An 11,193-nucleotide genomic window follows, 5' to 3' on the forward strand; every position below is an offset into this window, starting at 1 on the left:
AAAGAGGCTCTCCCAGACCTCAGGCAAGTGTCTGATTTGCCTCTCGGGCAATGAAGAAGTCCCCCGTGAAGTCCCTCCTTATAAAAATCAAGAACCTCACCCTCAGTATGCCATTAGGAGCAAGGCTCCTCTGCTTTTGAGAATGTTGGGAAGCAAAAGAAGAAGAAACCTGGATTGTAGAAGTCTTGAGGTAGGGATACTCTATCCCTTACGTTCAAAAGCCTCCCTTAATCAGCAAGCCTGTCACATTGACAGCCTACTCTTTAGGCTCAGAGGTTTTCGGCCCTCTACCAAGAAGTATCATCCCTCCTCAAGGAAGAAGCCATCAAAGTGGTCGATGACACCTGCTCTCTGGGATTCTACAATCGGCTGTTTGTAGTCCCCAAGGCCTCAGGAGGCTGGAGGCCAGTTCTGGACAATACTGCCCAGAATTTGTACGGCCAGAAACCAGGTTCAAGGTGGAAACGAGCTAATCTTTCCTATCATCCATTCACCAGGGAGTTTGGATGATTTCAATAGACAAGCAGGATGCATACTTCCATTTCCCTGTTCATCTGGACTCAACCATGTTCTCAAGGTTCATTTTCCAGAGCAGGGTGTATCAGTTCATACCCCTTTGCGTTGGCCTGTCAGTGGCTCCCTAGGTATTCACATGAGTTTTAGCTCCTATAGCAAAATGGTTACATCTGGTGGGAATCATTATTTCCCTGTACCTATATTATTGGCTCCTTTGATCCCAATCGAAGGAGAAATGTACAGAAGACCTTCAAAAGACCCTTCTCTTAGTCCAAGACTTGGGCCTTTTAATAAACTGAGAAGTCCCAACTGTCTCTTTTTCAGGAGATAACATATTTGGAGATAGCATATTTGGGTTTTTCTGTCTCCCACAAGGATAGAATCTTGCTTTCAGAAGGTGGACAAATTCATTTCCCTTCAGTCTTGCTCTGTGAACAGTTGGTTGAGCCTACTGGGGACCCTCTCGTCCATGGAGCAATTCATGACTCGAGAGGGCTGCACATGGGGAACTTACAATTTTATCTAAGAGTCAGTTGAAATATCCAGACACATTTGTTTTCCCAGTGACTCAAGGAATCAAAGAAAACTTGCTTTGGTGGAAATCAAGAGACAGTCTCTCACAAGGGAAGTCGCTCCTTCTTCTGAGCCCTGACCTAATGAGTTATTCAGATGCTTCAGATCAAAGTTGGGGAGCTCTCTTGGGAGACAGTGAGGTCTCCAGGATATGGATTCTAGAATAAAGGAAATGGCATATAAATATAAAAGAACTAAAAGTAATTCACTGGGGATTGCAAGCTTTTGTGGTAGTAGTGTTCAACAAAACAGTGCAGTAACAGTCCATTCAGACAATACCACGGCACTGTCTTACATCAAAAAGCAGGGGGACACATTTGTTTACCCAATACAAAGCAGTGAGAACCATTCTCATCTTGGCAGGTCAAAACCGTACAAAGATCCTGACCAGATTTATCCATGGAAAATTAAATGCATTAGAGAACAAACCGAGTTGCCAAAAGCAAGTTCTTCCCAGAGTGGACCCTAGTCCCCCTAGTTTGTATAGAACTTTGGAAACTGTGAGGAAAGCCAACCCTGGATTTCTCTGTGACCACCAAGAACCATTGTCTTTCCTCTGTAATGGGACCCTAGACCCCCTAGTTTGTATAGAACTTTGGAAACTGTGGGGTAAGCCAACCCTGGATTTCTCTGCGACCACCAAGAACCATTGTCTTTCCTCTGTAATGTTCACTGGCTGTCAGAACCCCTTTTCGAACCTCTACATTCTATCTCTATGAGAGACCTTACAAAGAAGACTGTTTCTGGCAGCATTAGCTACTGCGTAGCTTGTTAGCAAGTTACATGCAATAGACAAGAGAATTTGGGTTTTCTAGACCCTGGCCTCGTTCTTTTTCTATAGAGTCTAGTGAATATCTTAGATCCTGAAGAGAGAGTGAGGACTCTTTGCCCTGTAAGGGCACTGAGATACTATTTGCATAGATTGGAGAAGATTGATAGGCCATCGAACAACCTTTGGTGCTCAGTAAAAAATCCCTCAGGTCCTCCAGGGCATTTTTTCTGAGAGACCTAATATCAGAGGCTCACTCAAATTAAAGAGGAAGTCTTAACCTCAGTTAAAGTCGAAGCACATGAAGTGAGGGCAGTGGCCCCATCCCTACCCTTCAAACCTATTTTGTTTCTCTTCAATTATTCAGACAACATATTGGAAGTGCAAGTCAGTGTTTTCATCTCATTACTTGCACAAAGTGGAAACTATATAAAAATAGCAGTACCTTGGGTCCATTTTTGGTTGTGGCTTGGTGTTTAGAGAGGGAGTGTAGAAAGTATCTTTTCTGTCCTTTTTTCTTTTCACCTTGAAATAAGGGTGTTGAGTCATAGGGGAGGCTGGGGGTATTATGTACATGGAGTGTCCACCAATTGTTTTTTTTTAATGGATGGGTAGTGGTTTTTAATTTTATGGTTTAGGCAACTACATTGTTCACTTTGTTTTTTTTTTTGTATTATGTTACTGAGCCCAGGGCAGGAGCAACATTTCAATTCTTTCCTAACAATCAGAAATGCTTTTCACTGTGAAGAATATCACTGAAGTAGCAGGAATTCCATGGCTATACCGCCATGTCGCTACAGTTTGAGATGAGTGCCAACCAACCAGAGCCAGTCATTTCCTGCAGTGTAGTTCTCTCACAGGGAAAGGAACCAGCAAGCATTTTAATCAATGGTAGCAATTTTTTTCTATTCTCATTCCATTACACATAATGATTAATGTGTTAAGAGTAGATACAGGCAGTCCCCAGGTTAAAATGGGTTTGGGTTATGACGTTTCGAGGTTAAGGTGCTTTTCAGTTATATTCATCAGAAATTATTTCCAGGGTTACGACGCCTACAACGCTGATCTGGCACAAGTAATATGACACCAAAAATGCAAAATAATCAATATTTGAATTTTTTTTATGAAAAATGCAATATGAATGCAGTTACATAGTTTTTAATGCACTCAAAGCATTAAAAGTAAGGTTTTCTTAGGATTTTTGACGATGTTCCGGCTTACAACGATTTTCGGCTTACAATGCGTCACAAGAACGGAACTCCCGTCGTAACCCGGGGACTGCCTGTATTTACATGTATCCCACCTTCATCAATGTGGGATTCAGCAATGTAATTATTTGGTAAGTTGCTTGTATAAAAATGACATTTTTATAATGAAATGAAGTTTTATATACAGTGGACCCCAGTATTTGGGGGGATGCATACCAGACCGACCCCCAGCAAATAGTTAAAATCTGCGAATACGTACTTAGAACCCCTCTAAAAACGCTTATAACTGCCTATCTTGAAAGTTCAAATACCAAATGTATGTATACACTAAATAACATCCTACATCAAGTATACATTGAATTATTATTCAATTACAGGCGGCCCTCGGTTATTGGCAGGGGTTCCGTTCCTGGCCGCCGACGCTAAGTGATTTTCAACACTAGTAAGCAATCCTACGGCCACCGCACACCTTTCGAAACTCTAGACCAGTCAAAGGCGCCGTAATGCAACAATGGCGCAATAAGTAAAATTATATTTATGCAGTATAGTACTATAGAATTTACTGTACAGTAGTACTGTACAGTACATTATAGCATTGTAAATACTGTAAAGTGAAAAAAGCCCAGCTTTAATCCTTTGGGTGTCTAGAGTATGTAAAGATATAATAAAGTTTATACAGTGTACAGGTAGCTGTAGAGGTCAAGTTACGATCATTAGCCTTACGATAGTCCAATTTTACAAATGAAGAAAGACAACCCAAAGCCTAATGCACGCACTGCATTATCACTTATTTGTTTGCTTGATAAATTCACCACATAATCACTTCTAGCATTATTGGTCCAATCAGTGTCGTTGATAATGCTAGAAGTGATTGTGTGGTGAATTTATCAAGCAAACAAATTAGTGATAATGCAGTGCGTGCATTAGGCTTTGGGTGGTCTTTCTTCATTTGTAACAAACGCTCAGCTTTATCAATAGCGACATCTCTATATAAGTTTGAAAAATACTGTGACCTACCACAAAATCATTTAGACATTATCAAAGGCATGACATATAGTGCTACGCATGCCTATCATGAAAATAACTTCCCCGCTCGCTACAGAAAAAGTTTAAAAGAATTGAAGAATGATAATAGCTTACACATTACCAAGGCTGATAAATCCAATAGTTTAGTGGTCCTGGACAAAACTGACTACATATCACGCATGCATACTGTACTAGAAGATGAAATAACTTACAAAAAACTCGCAAAAAATCCGTTGGACCAAGTAATAAAAAACTTTAATATCAATATCAAACAAATTCTTAAAGATAAAAAAGAACTTTTGTGTAAGTTAACTGTAAAGTGTCCCTCATTACCTTATTTATATGGCCTAGTCAAAACTCATAAGGAAAACAAACCTATACGCCCAATTATTAGTACTGTAGGATCAATTGCTTATAAACTATCTAAATATCTTACTAAATTGTTATCCCCGCTACTAGGAACTGTATCTAATTCACGCATCCGGAATTCTCTTGATCTTGTGGAAAAATTAAATAACATTGTACTAAACCCTAGCGATATCTTTGCCAGTTTTGATGTATGTTCCTTGTTTACATAAGTCCCTATTGACTGTGCTAGAATATTTAAGTAATGAACTTGTACTTCATGAATTGCCTATGTCCGTTAGTCACATAATTTCCTTGATTAAGTTATGTATTTGTGATTGCAGATTTATTTTTAATGGAGAATATTACCAACAAATATTTGGTATGGCCATGGGTAACCCTTTATCACCTCTCCTTTCAAACTTATACATAGAATTTTTTGAGAGACAACACCTACCGAATATCACACTTGTCCCCTTAAAATGGTACTGGTATGTCGATGATATCTTAGTAGTCTTACCTGTTGATATCGATGTAAATGATTTATTGTCTAAATTGACTATTTAGTGCCATCCATAAAACTCACTGTTGAAATTGAAAATAACAATGTCATCCCTTTCCTAGATGTATTAATACATAGAGAATCTTTCCAATGCAAATTCAGTATTTATAGAAAACCCACAAATAATTTAACATATGTACATTTTTATTCTGGCCACCATCTTAAAATTAAAATTTAAATTTTTTCTTCTATGCGTATCACGAGTCCACAATATCTTTACCAAGAAATAAAATACATAAAAAAGGTAGGAAACGATCTCTGCTACCCACCTCATTTAATTGATTTATGTTATCAAAAAGCTCACAAAAAGTTTTATAATGTTGCTATTATGAAAAAGAAATGCCTAAAAAGTTACTTAGCTTACCTTACTTCGTGTGGATTTGAAACCATAAAATCAGTATTTAAATCATTTAATGTTAATGTAGTGTTCTTTTATAACAATACCATTAAAGATATGCTAATTAAGAATAGTCCCATAACAAATAACATCATTTACAAAATTCCTTGTAAGGATTGCCCATCGTTTTATGGGTCAGTCAAGTAAAAATTTATGTGTACGTATTAAGCAGCATATGTATTCTGTTAGAACAGCCCAGACTTCAAAAGCACTGTTTATCCATCTGAGTGAAAAATCTCATTGTATTAATTGGGGTGATACCTCGGTAATTGCTAGATCTAATGATTGTTTCAAGAAATTTACTGGAATCAGCAATTATACAAATCACTAATAAAAACAACCTAAATCTTAGTCCGGGAATGTACCATTTGGACCCATATATTTGTAAGATGTTTATGAAAGACCTTAAAATGAATGAACTACTAATAAATTAGTCCCACATGTATATAGTTATTATTTCTCTCTCTCCTCTCTCTCTCTCTCTCTCTCTCTCTCTCTCTCTCTCTCTGGTTTGATATTCTCTCTCCCTCTTTCTCTTGCTTGATATATATATATATATATATATATATATATATATATATATATATATATATATATATATATATTGTTACGAAGTGCCAAATATCTGGTTACCATGCATCAAATATTACCTCACCAAAAGCCAGACACCTGAACCCTCATAACACGTTTAAACGACTGAAATACTCTAAAAGGCAACAGTGATCCCTTAACACTTACCAGTATTGCAGAAAATCAGACTAAGTTCATCAAAACAGGTGTGAGGTAATCTTGTAAGTAATTAAATTAATCAAAGGGCATCACTCCATCAACAACTTTCAAAACTCTAAGTATTTCCCTGATTTCAGAAGTCTAAGTACTTCCCTTGTTCTAAGTCACTTCAATTAAATTGAAGGAAAGCAAACCAATTACCACTCTATGTCTCTACCTATCATAAATATAGTCATAATCATATATATTTATACTGGTGTAAGATAAAGAAAACACTTATAAAAATTTTAAGTGCAAAAATTTATTATTAAATTCAAAATTTATAAGTGAAATTCACAATATCAGGGAAAATTACTGTTACTTGAAAACAAAGTAAAGTTTAATTAATTCTTGAATCAAATTAAGTAAAATTAAATCAAAATTAATTTATCACAAAATTCAAGAAAATTAACTCAATCAAAATTCAAAAGTGTTAGGCAATAACTGAAAATTTGAAATTAATTCACAAGAGCTAAACAACAATAAAACTTGAAAAGAATTCTAAGTAAATGCAAATCAATTCACAGGTGTTAAATTTAATTAAATGTGCAATGATAAAGCAATGAAAATAACTAAGTCAATTAAATGCAAATGAAAATATAAAACAAAAAGACACACAATAAGAAAATGAATAAGTGCACAAACAATGGAACAGACACAAACACAAAAAATATCAGCAATGTGTAAAAGTGTAAATCTTTTTCATTCAAAAACACTGTAACCAACAGTTTTTACCAAACCTTCGTAACAGACAACAGTTCCTATCAATTATTAGTTAAACACAATTCCTATCCGTTATTAGTTAAACACACTCCCTATCCATTATTAGTTGCAACTAATAAAAATATAACACACTTTACCTTTTTTGGTATACCAGCTTCTTTCTTTCTCTTTTGCTGCAGCTTGTATATTACACTTTCACAAAAAAAACCAGGCGCCGTTACGAAATGTTTGTTCAGATTCCACAAAAGAAACTAAATAAATTCTAAGAAATATCAAACATTAAATTCTAAAATGTTACGAGTGACCAATTTACGTTACGTTAATATAATCTCGATGTCGAGTGAGAGAGAGAGAGGGAGAGAGAGAGGGAGATCTAACTGCCTCGAGGTCTTAAGATCGAATGAAATCTCTTCCCTCATGGAAACTGGGCTAGGCAGATAACAAATACGTTCTGGGTACGAAAGCTTCCAGAAAGTTCTGAAATCTGACGAAATCTTACACACATAATGTGCAACATCCACGTGGGACTTGACAAAGATATACACGTACCATACGAGTCTGTAAAAAAAAAAAAAAAAGAAAGACGTATCCGACTCGATGGAGACGGAGACTGGGCTCCGTCTGGGCGACAATTAAAATTGACATGTTTTGTCAACAACGAGCTCGCTATCAAACGCGCTGACAGAGCAGGGAAGCAAACGGATCTCGCAGACTCTAATCTTAAAGTGCTGACATAAAAGTTAAACATTTGCAGCTTTGAAAAGACAAGGATCTCTCTTTTTATGTTATATATATATTCTTTTACAAGACGTTAATGCGAAATCTGAACACACATTTTAAAACATCCTATTCTAAGCTATCTAGGAATCTGAAAAAATGTTACACAATCTACATAACATTTCAAAGAGGGGAAAACATGCATTTTTAAAGTAGCAATATATAATAACATATAGTTATATTTTCTTTTGTCTTTTCATTAATAATAATTTATTGGGAAAATTTGTGTAAATTTCATGATATTAAGTTGTATATGCTTCCTGTATATATATATATATATATGTATATATATGTAGTATATATATATATATATATAATATATATATATATATATATATATATATATATATATATATATATGTATGTATATATAAGGGATTTTGACGAAGGAAAAATCTATTTCTGGGTGATTGGCTCGTGTCGCCCTATGAAAGGATCCTTAATACATGCTTTCTAGGTAAAATTAGCCTAAAATTACCAGAGAAAAACAAAATTAAGAAAATGTCAGTAAAACTGACTCGCTCACTCTTAAAAAGAAGTGTCGGTATGATAATAGGGGCGAGTGTGGAACACTACCACGAGACAAACACCAATTAGAACTTCCTATCAGAATCCCCCCAAGAGAGAGCTGATACCAACGGGCGATGCAGCCTCTACTACTACTACTAGAGGACGCCACGGACAGCAGCGCCCCTAGCGGACATCCTTAATAAAAACAACTAAATACATCTTGTCCTGCAAGGGGGGGGGAACAAACCATAAAGGGGGGGTTTCATAGGGCGACACGAGCCAATCACCCAGAAATAGATTTTTCCTTCGTCAAAATCCCTTTTCTGGGCTCAGCTCGTGTCGGCCTATGAAAGAGTACCAGAGAAACAGACAAGATGGGAAAAAGGGACAATGAAAAACAGTGTAAAATGATGGATATAATATAAGTAAATCCATTACAGCATACAAACTAAGCACTTAAACTAACTTATACTAAACAGTAAAACAATAGAACGTTAGTAATCTTAAAGTACTTAAATGGTAATTACAGAAAATTACAGTGATGCATGTAATATAAAGAAAAAGGGATTTACTTAACAAAATATACAAACTCATTGTGTCCTACCCTAGCATAAAAATAAGGGTAGGTACACTGAAGTCCACCATTAATACAAGTATTGCAAAATATATACAAACACATTGTGTCCTACCCTAGCATAAAAATAAGGGTAGGTACACTGAAGTTCATCATAAATACAAAAATGGTGAATATATACAAACATATTGTGTCCTACCCTAGCATAAAAATAAGGGTAGGTACACTGAAGTACATTATCAGTACAAGTGTGGATGTCCCTAGCAAAAAAATAAGGGACAATCCACTATAATGATTCAACGGCTAAGGCTATGATATTCGAGTAGCCTGGCGATAGGGTGAGGCATGTTGGCTGATGTAGGTAGAAAGGAGACCTGGATCTATACTACAACTACTATACAGTATCAGGGGAAACAATGTTTCCCGCTGCTACTGCTGAAAACTTTAAAGATTCCAAGGACTTTAAAATAATGCCGTTTAAAGACTGTCGGGGATTTCCATCCAGTATACTTTTTAAGATCCTCAAAATTCATATGTTGAAAATAATTAATCGAGGTGGCTACTCCCCTGATATCATGTGCTTTTGGGAATGACTCAGGGTTGGCTTGTTTAATGAAGTAAAGGATTTGTTGTCTAATACCTTTTACTGACAAGGTACCACCTTTTTCTCTCATGAAGAGAGCACCTGAGGATCTTGAAGAAGTACGAGATAGAAAGGCTCTAAGAGTTGATACTGGGCAGAGAGAAGGATCCTGTGGGAGTGGGATAACCTTCCAAGGAGCCCACCTTGCAAGAGGATCCTCATTTTGGCTAAAAAGCTACGATCCGGAGCAAGTAGAACTTCTCCTGATGGGAGGAATTCCACATGACCCGCATCCCTGGATAAGAGCCGACAGTTCTGAAATTCTGGCTCCTGAGGCTAGGCTTAATAAGAATAATGTCTTCCTCAGGAGCATTATGAATGTACAGGATAGTTGTCAGTATCTGAAGCTAGTTTGAGGACATCATTCAAGAACCATGAAACTGTAGTAGGCCTCTGAGAAGGTCTAAGTCTAGCACAGGCTTTAGAGATAGATGTGAAATAAGATTCAGTCAGATCTATCTGAAAACCTACTTGAAAGATTTTCTTCAAAGCCGATTTATGAGTGGTAATCGTGCTAGCTGCTAAACCTTTTTCAAACAAGGACCTGAAAAGATATAGCCAAATTAACTGTCATGGTTGTAGTGTTCGATTCTCTCAAAAAAAGATGCTAATTTTTTAACAGCTGAGTCATATTGTCTAATGGTTGACTCTCTCTTATCTGACTCTAGGAAGAGAATATTCTGTGGTCAATATCAGCATCTTTATTAGCCGCAAACTTCATGAAGTCCATAAAGTTAGGGTCTGGAGAATTCCTGAGGAAGCGAACACAGTCCTCATTTGTACTGATTGTGATAGCTTGGGATTGGGGATCCGTTGAGGTCGGAGACCCAATTCCAGAAGGAGAGGATACCAGTTGCTCTTGGGCCAGTCCGGAGCAATCAGAGCTACTATCCCTTTGAAAGACCTTAGTTTGCTTAGGACTTTCAAGAGAAGATTCACTGGAGGAAAAATATAAATTCTCCTCCACTGATTCCAATCCAACGACAGGGCGTCCGTGGCATAAGCCAGAGGGTCCAGGTTGGGGGCCACATAGCAAGGGAGCTTGTGGTTCGCTTGTGAGGCGAAGAGATCCACTTGGAGACCTTGGGGACTCTCTGGCTTACCATGGAATGACCCGTCGTCCAGAGGACCACTCTGATTCCAGAGGAACTGACCGGGACAGGGCGTCTGCTATCACATTCCTTACTTCTGCCAGGTGAGTGGCAGACAGATGCCATTTGTGTTTGTTTGTTAGGGCAAAGATGGCTATCATGACATGATTCACATGCTTGGATTTGGACCCTCCTCTGTTGATGCAATGAACTACTACTGCACTGTCCAAAACTAGCCTTAGATGAGACTTCTTCGGGGGAAGCAGTCTCTTCAGAGTAAGAAATACTGCCATTGCTTCCACACGTTTATGTGGAGCTGGCGAAATTGAACTGACCAAGTCCCCTGAGCCTGTTGAACTGAGAGTATCCCCCCCCCCCACCCGGACAGGGATGCCATCCGTGTGAATGGTTAACACTGGGAGGGGATATTGAAGGGGTGGTACTTTCTTGGCTAAGTTCTTTACTTTTGACCAAGGCCGTAGTTGGTTGCGGAGGATCTGTGGGATTACTGGACAACTTGTCTCGATATTTGGAGTTTGCTCTTGACCGCCAAATTCGATTTATATCCTTCAGCCTTGCTTTCAGAAGGATATCTGTTACTGAAGCAAACTGAAGAGACCCTAGGATTCTCTCCTGGTTTCTTCTTGACGTTTGCGTTGCATTTGAGAAATTGTCTGACAGATTTTGCTATTTCCTTCCGTTTGGCCATGG

This window comes from Macrobrachium nipponense, chromosome 9 (genome assembly GCF_015104395.2).
Source record: "Macrobrachium nipponense isolate FS-2020 chromosome 9, ASM1510439v2, whole genome shotgun sequence".
NCBI lineage: Eukaryota > Metazoa > Arthropoda > Malacostraca > Decapoda > Palaemonidae > Macrobrachium > Macrobrachium nipponense.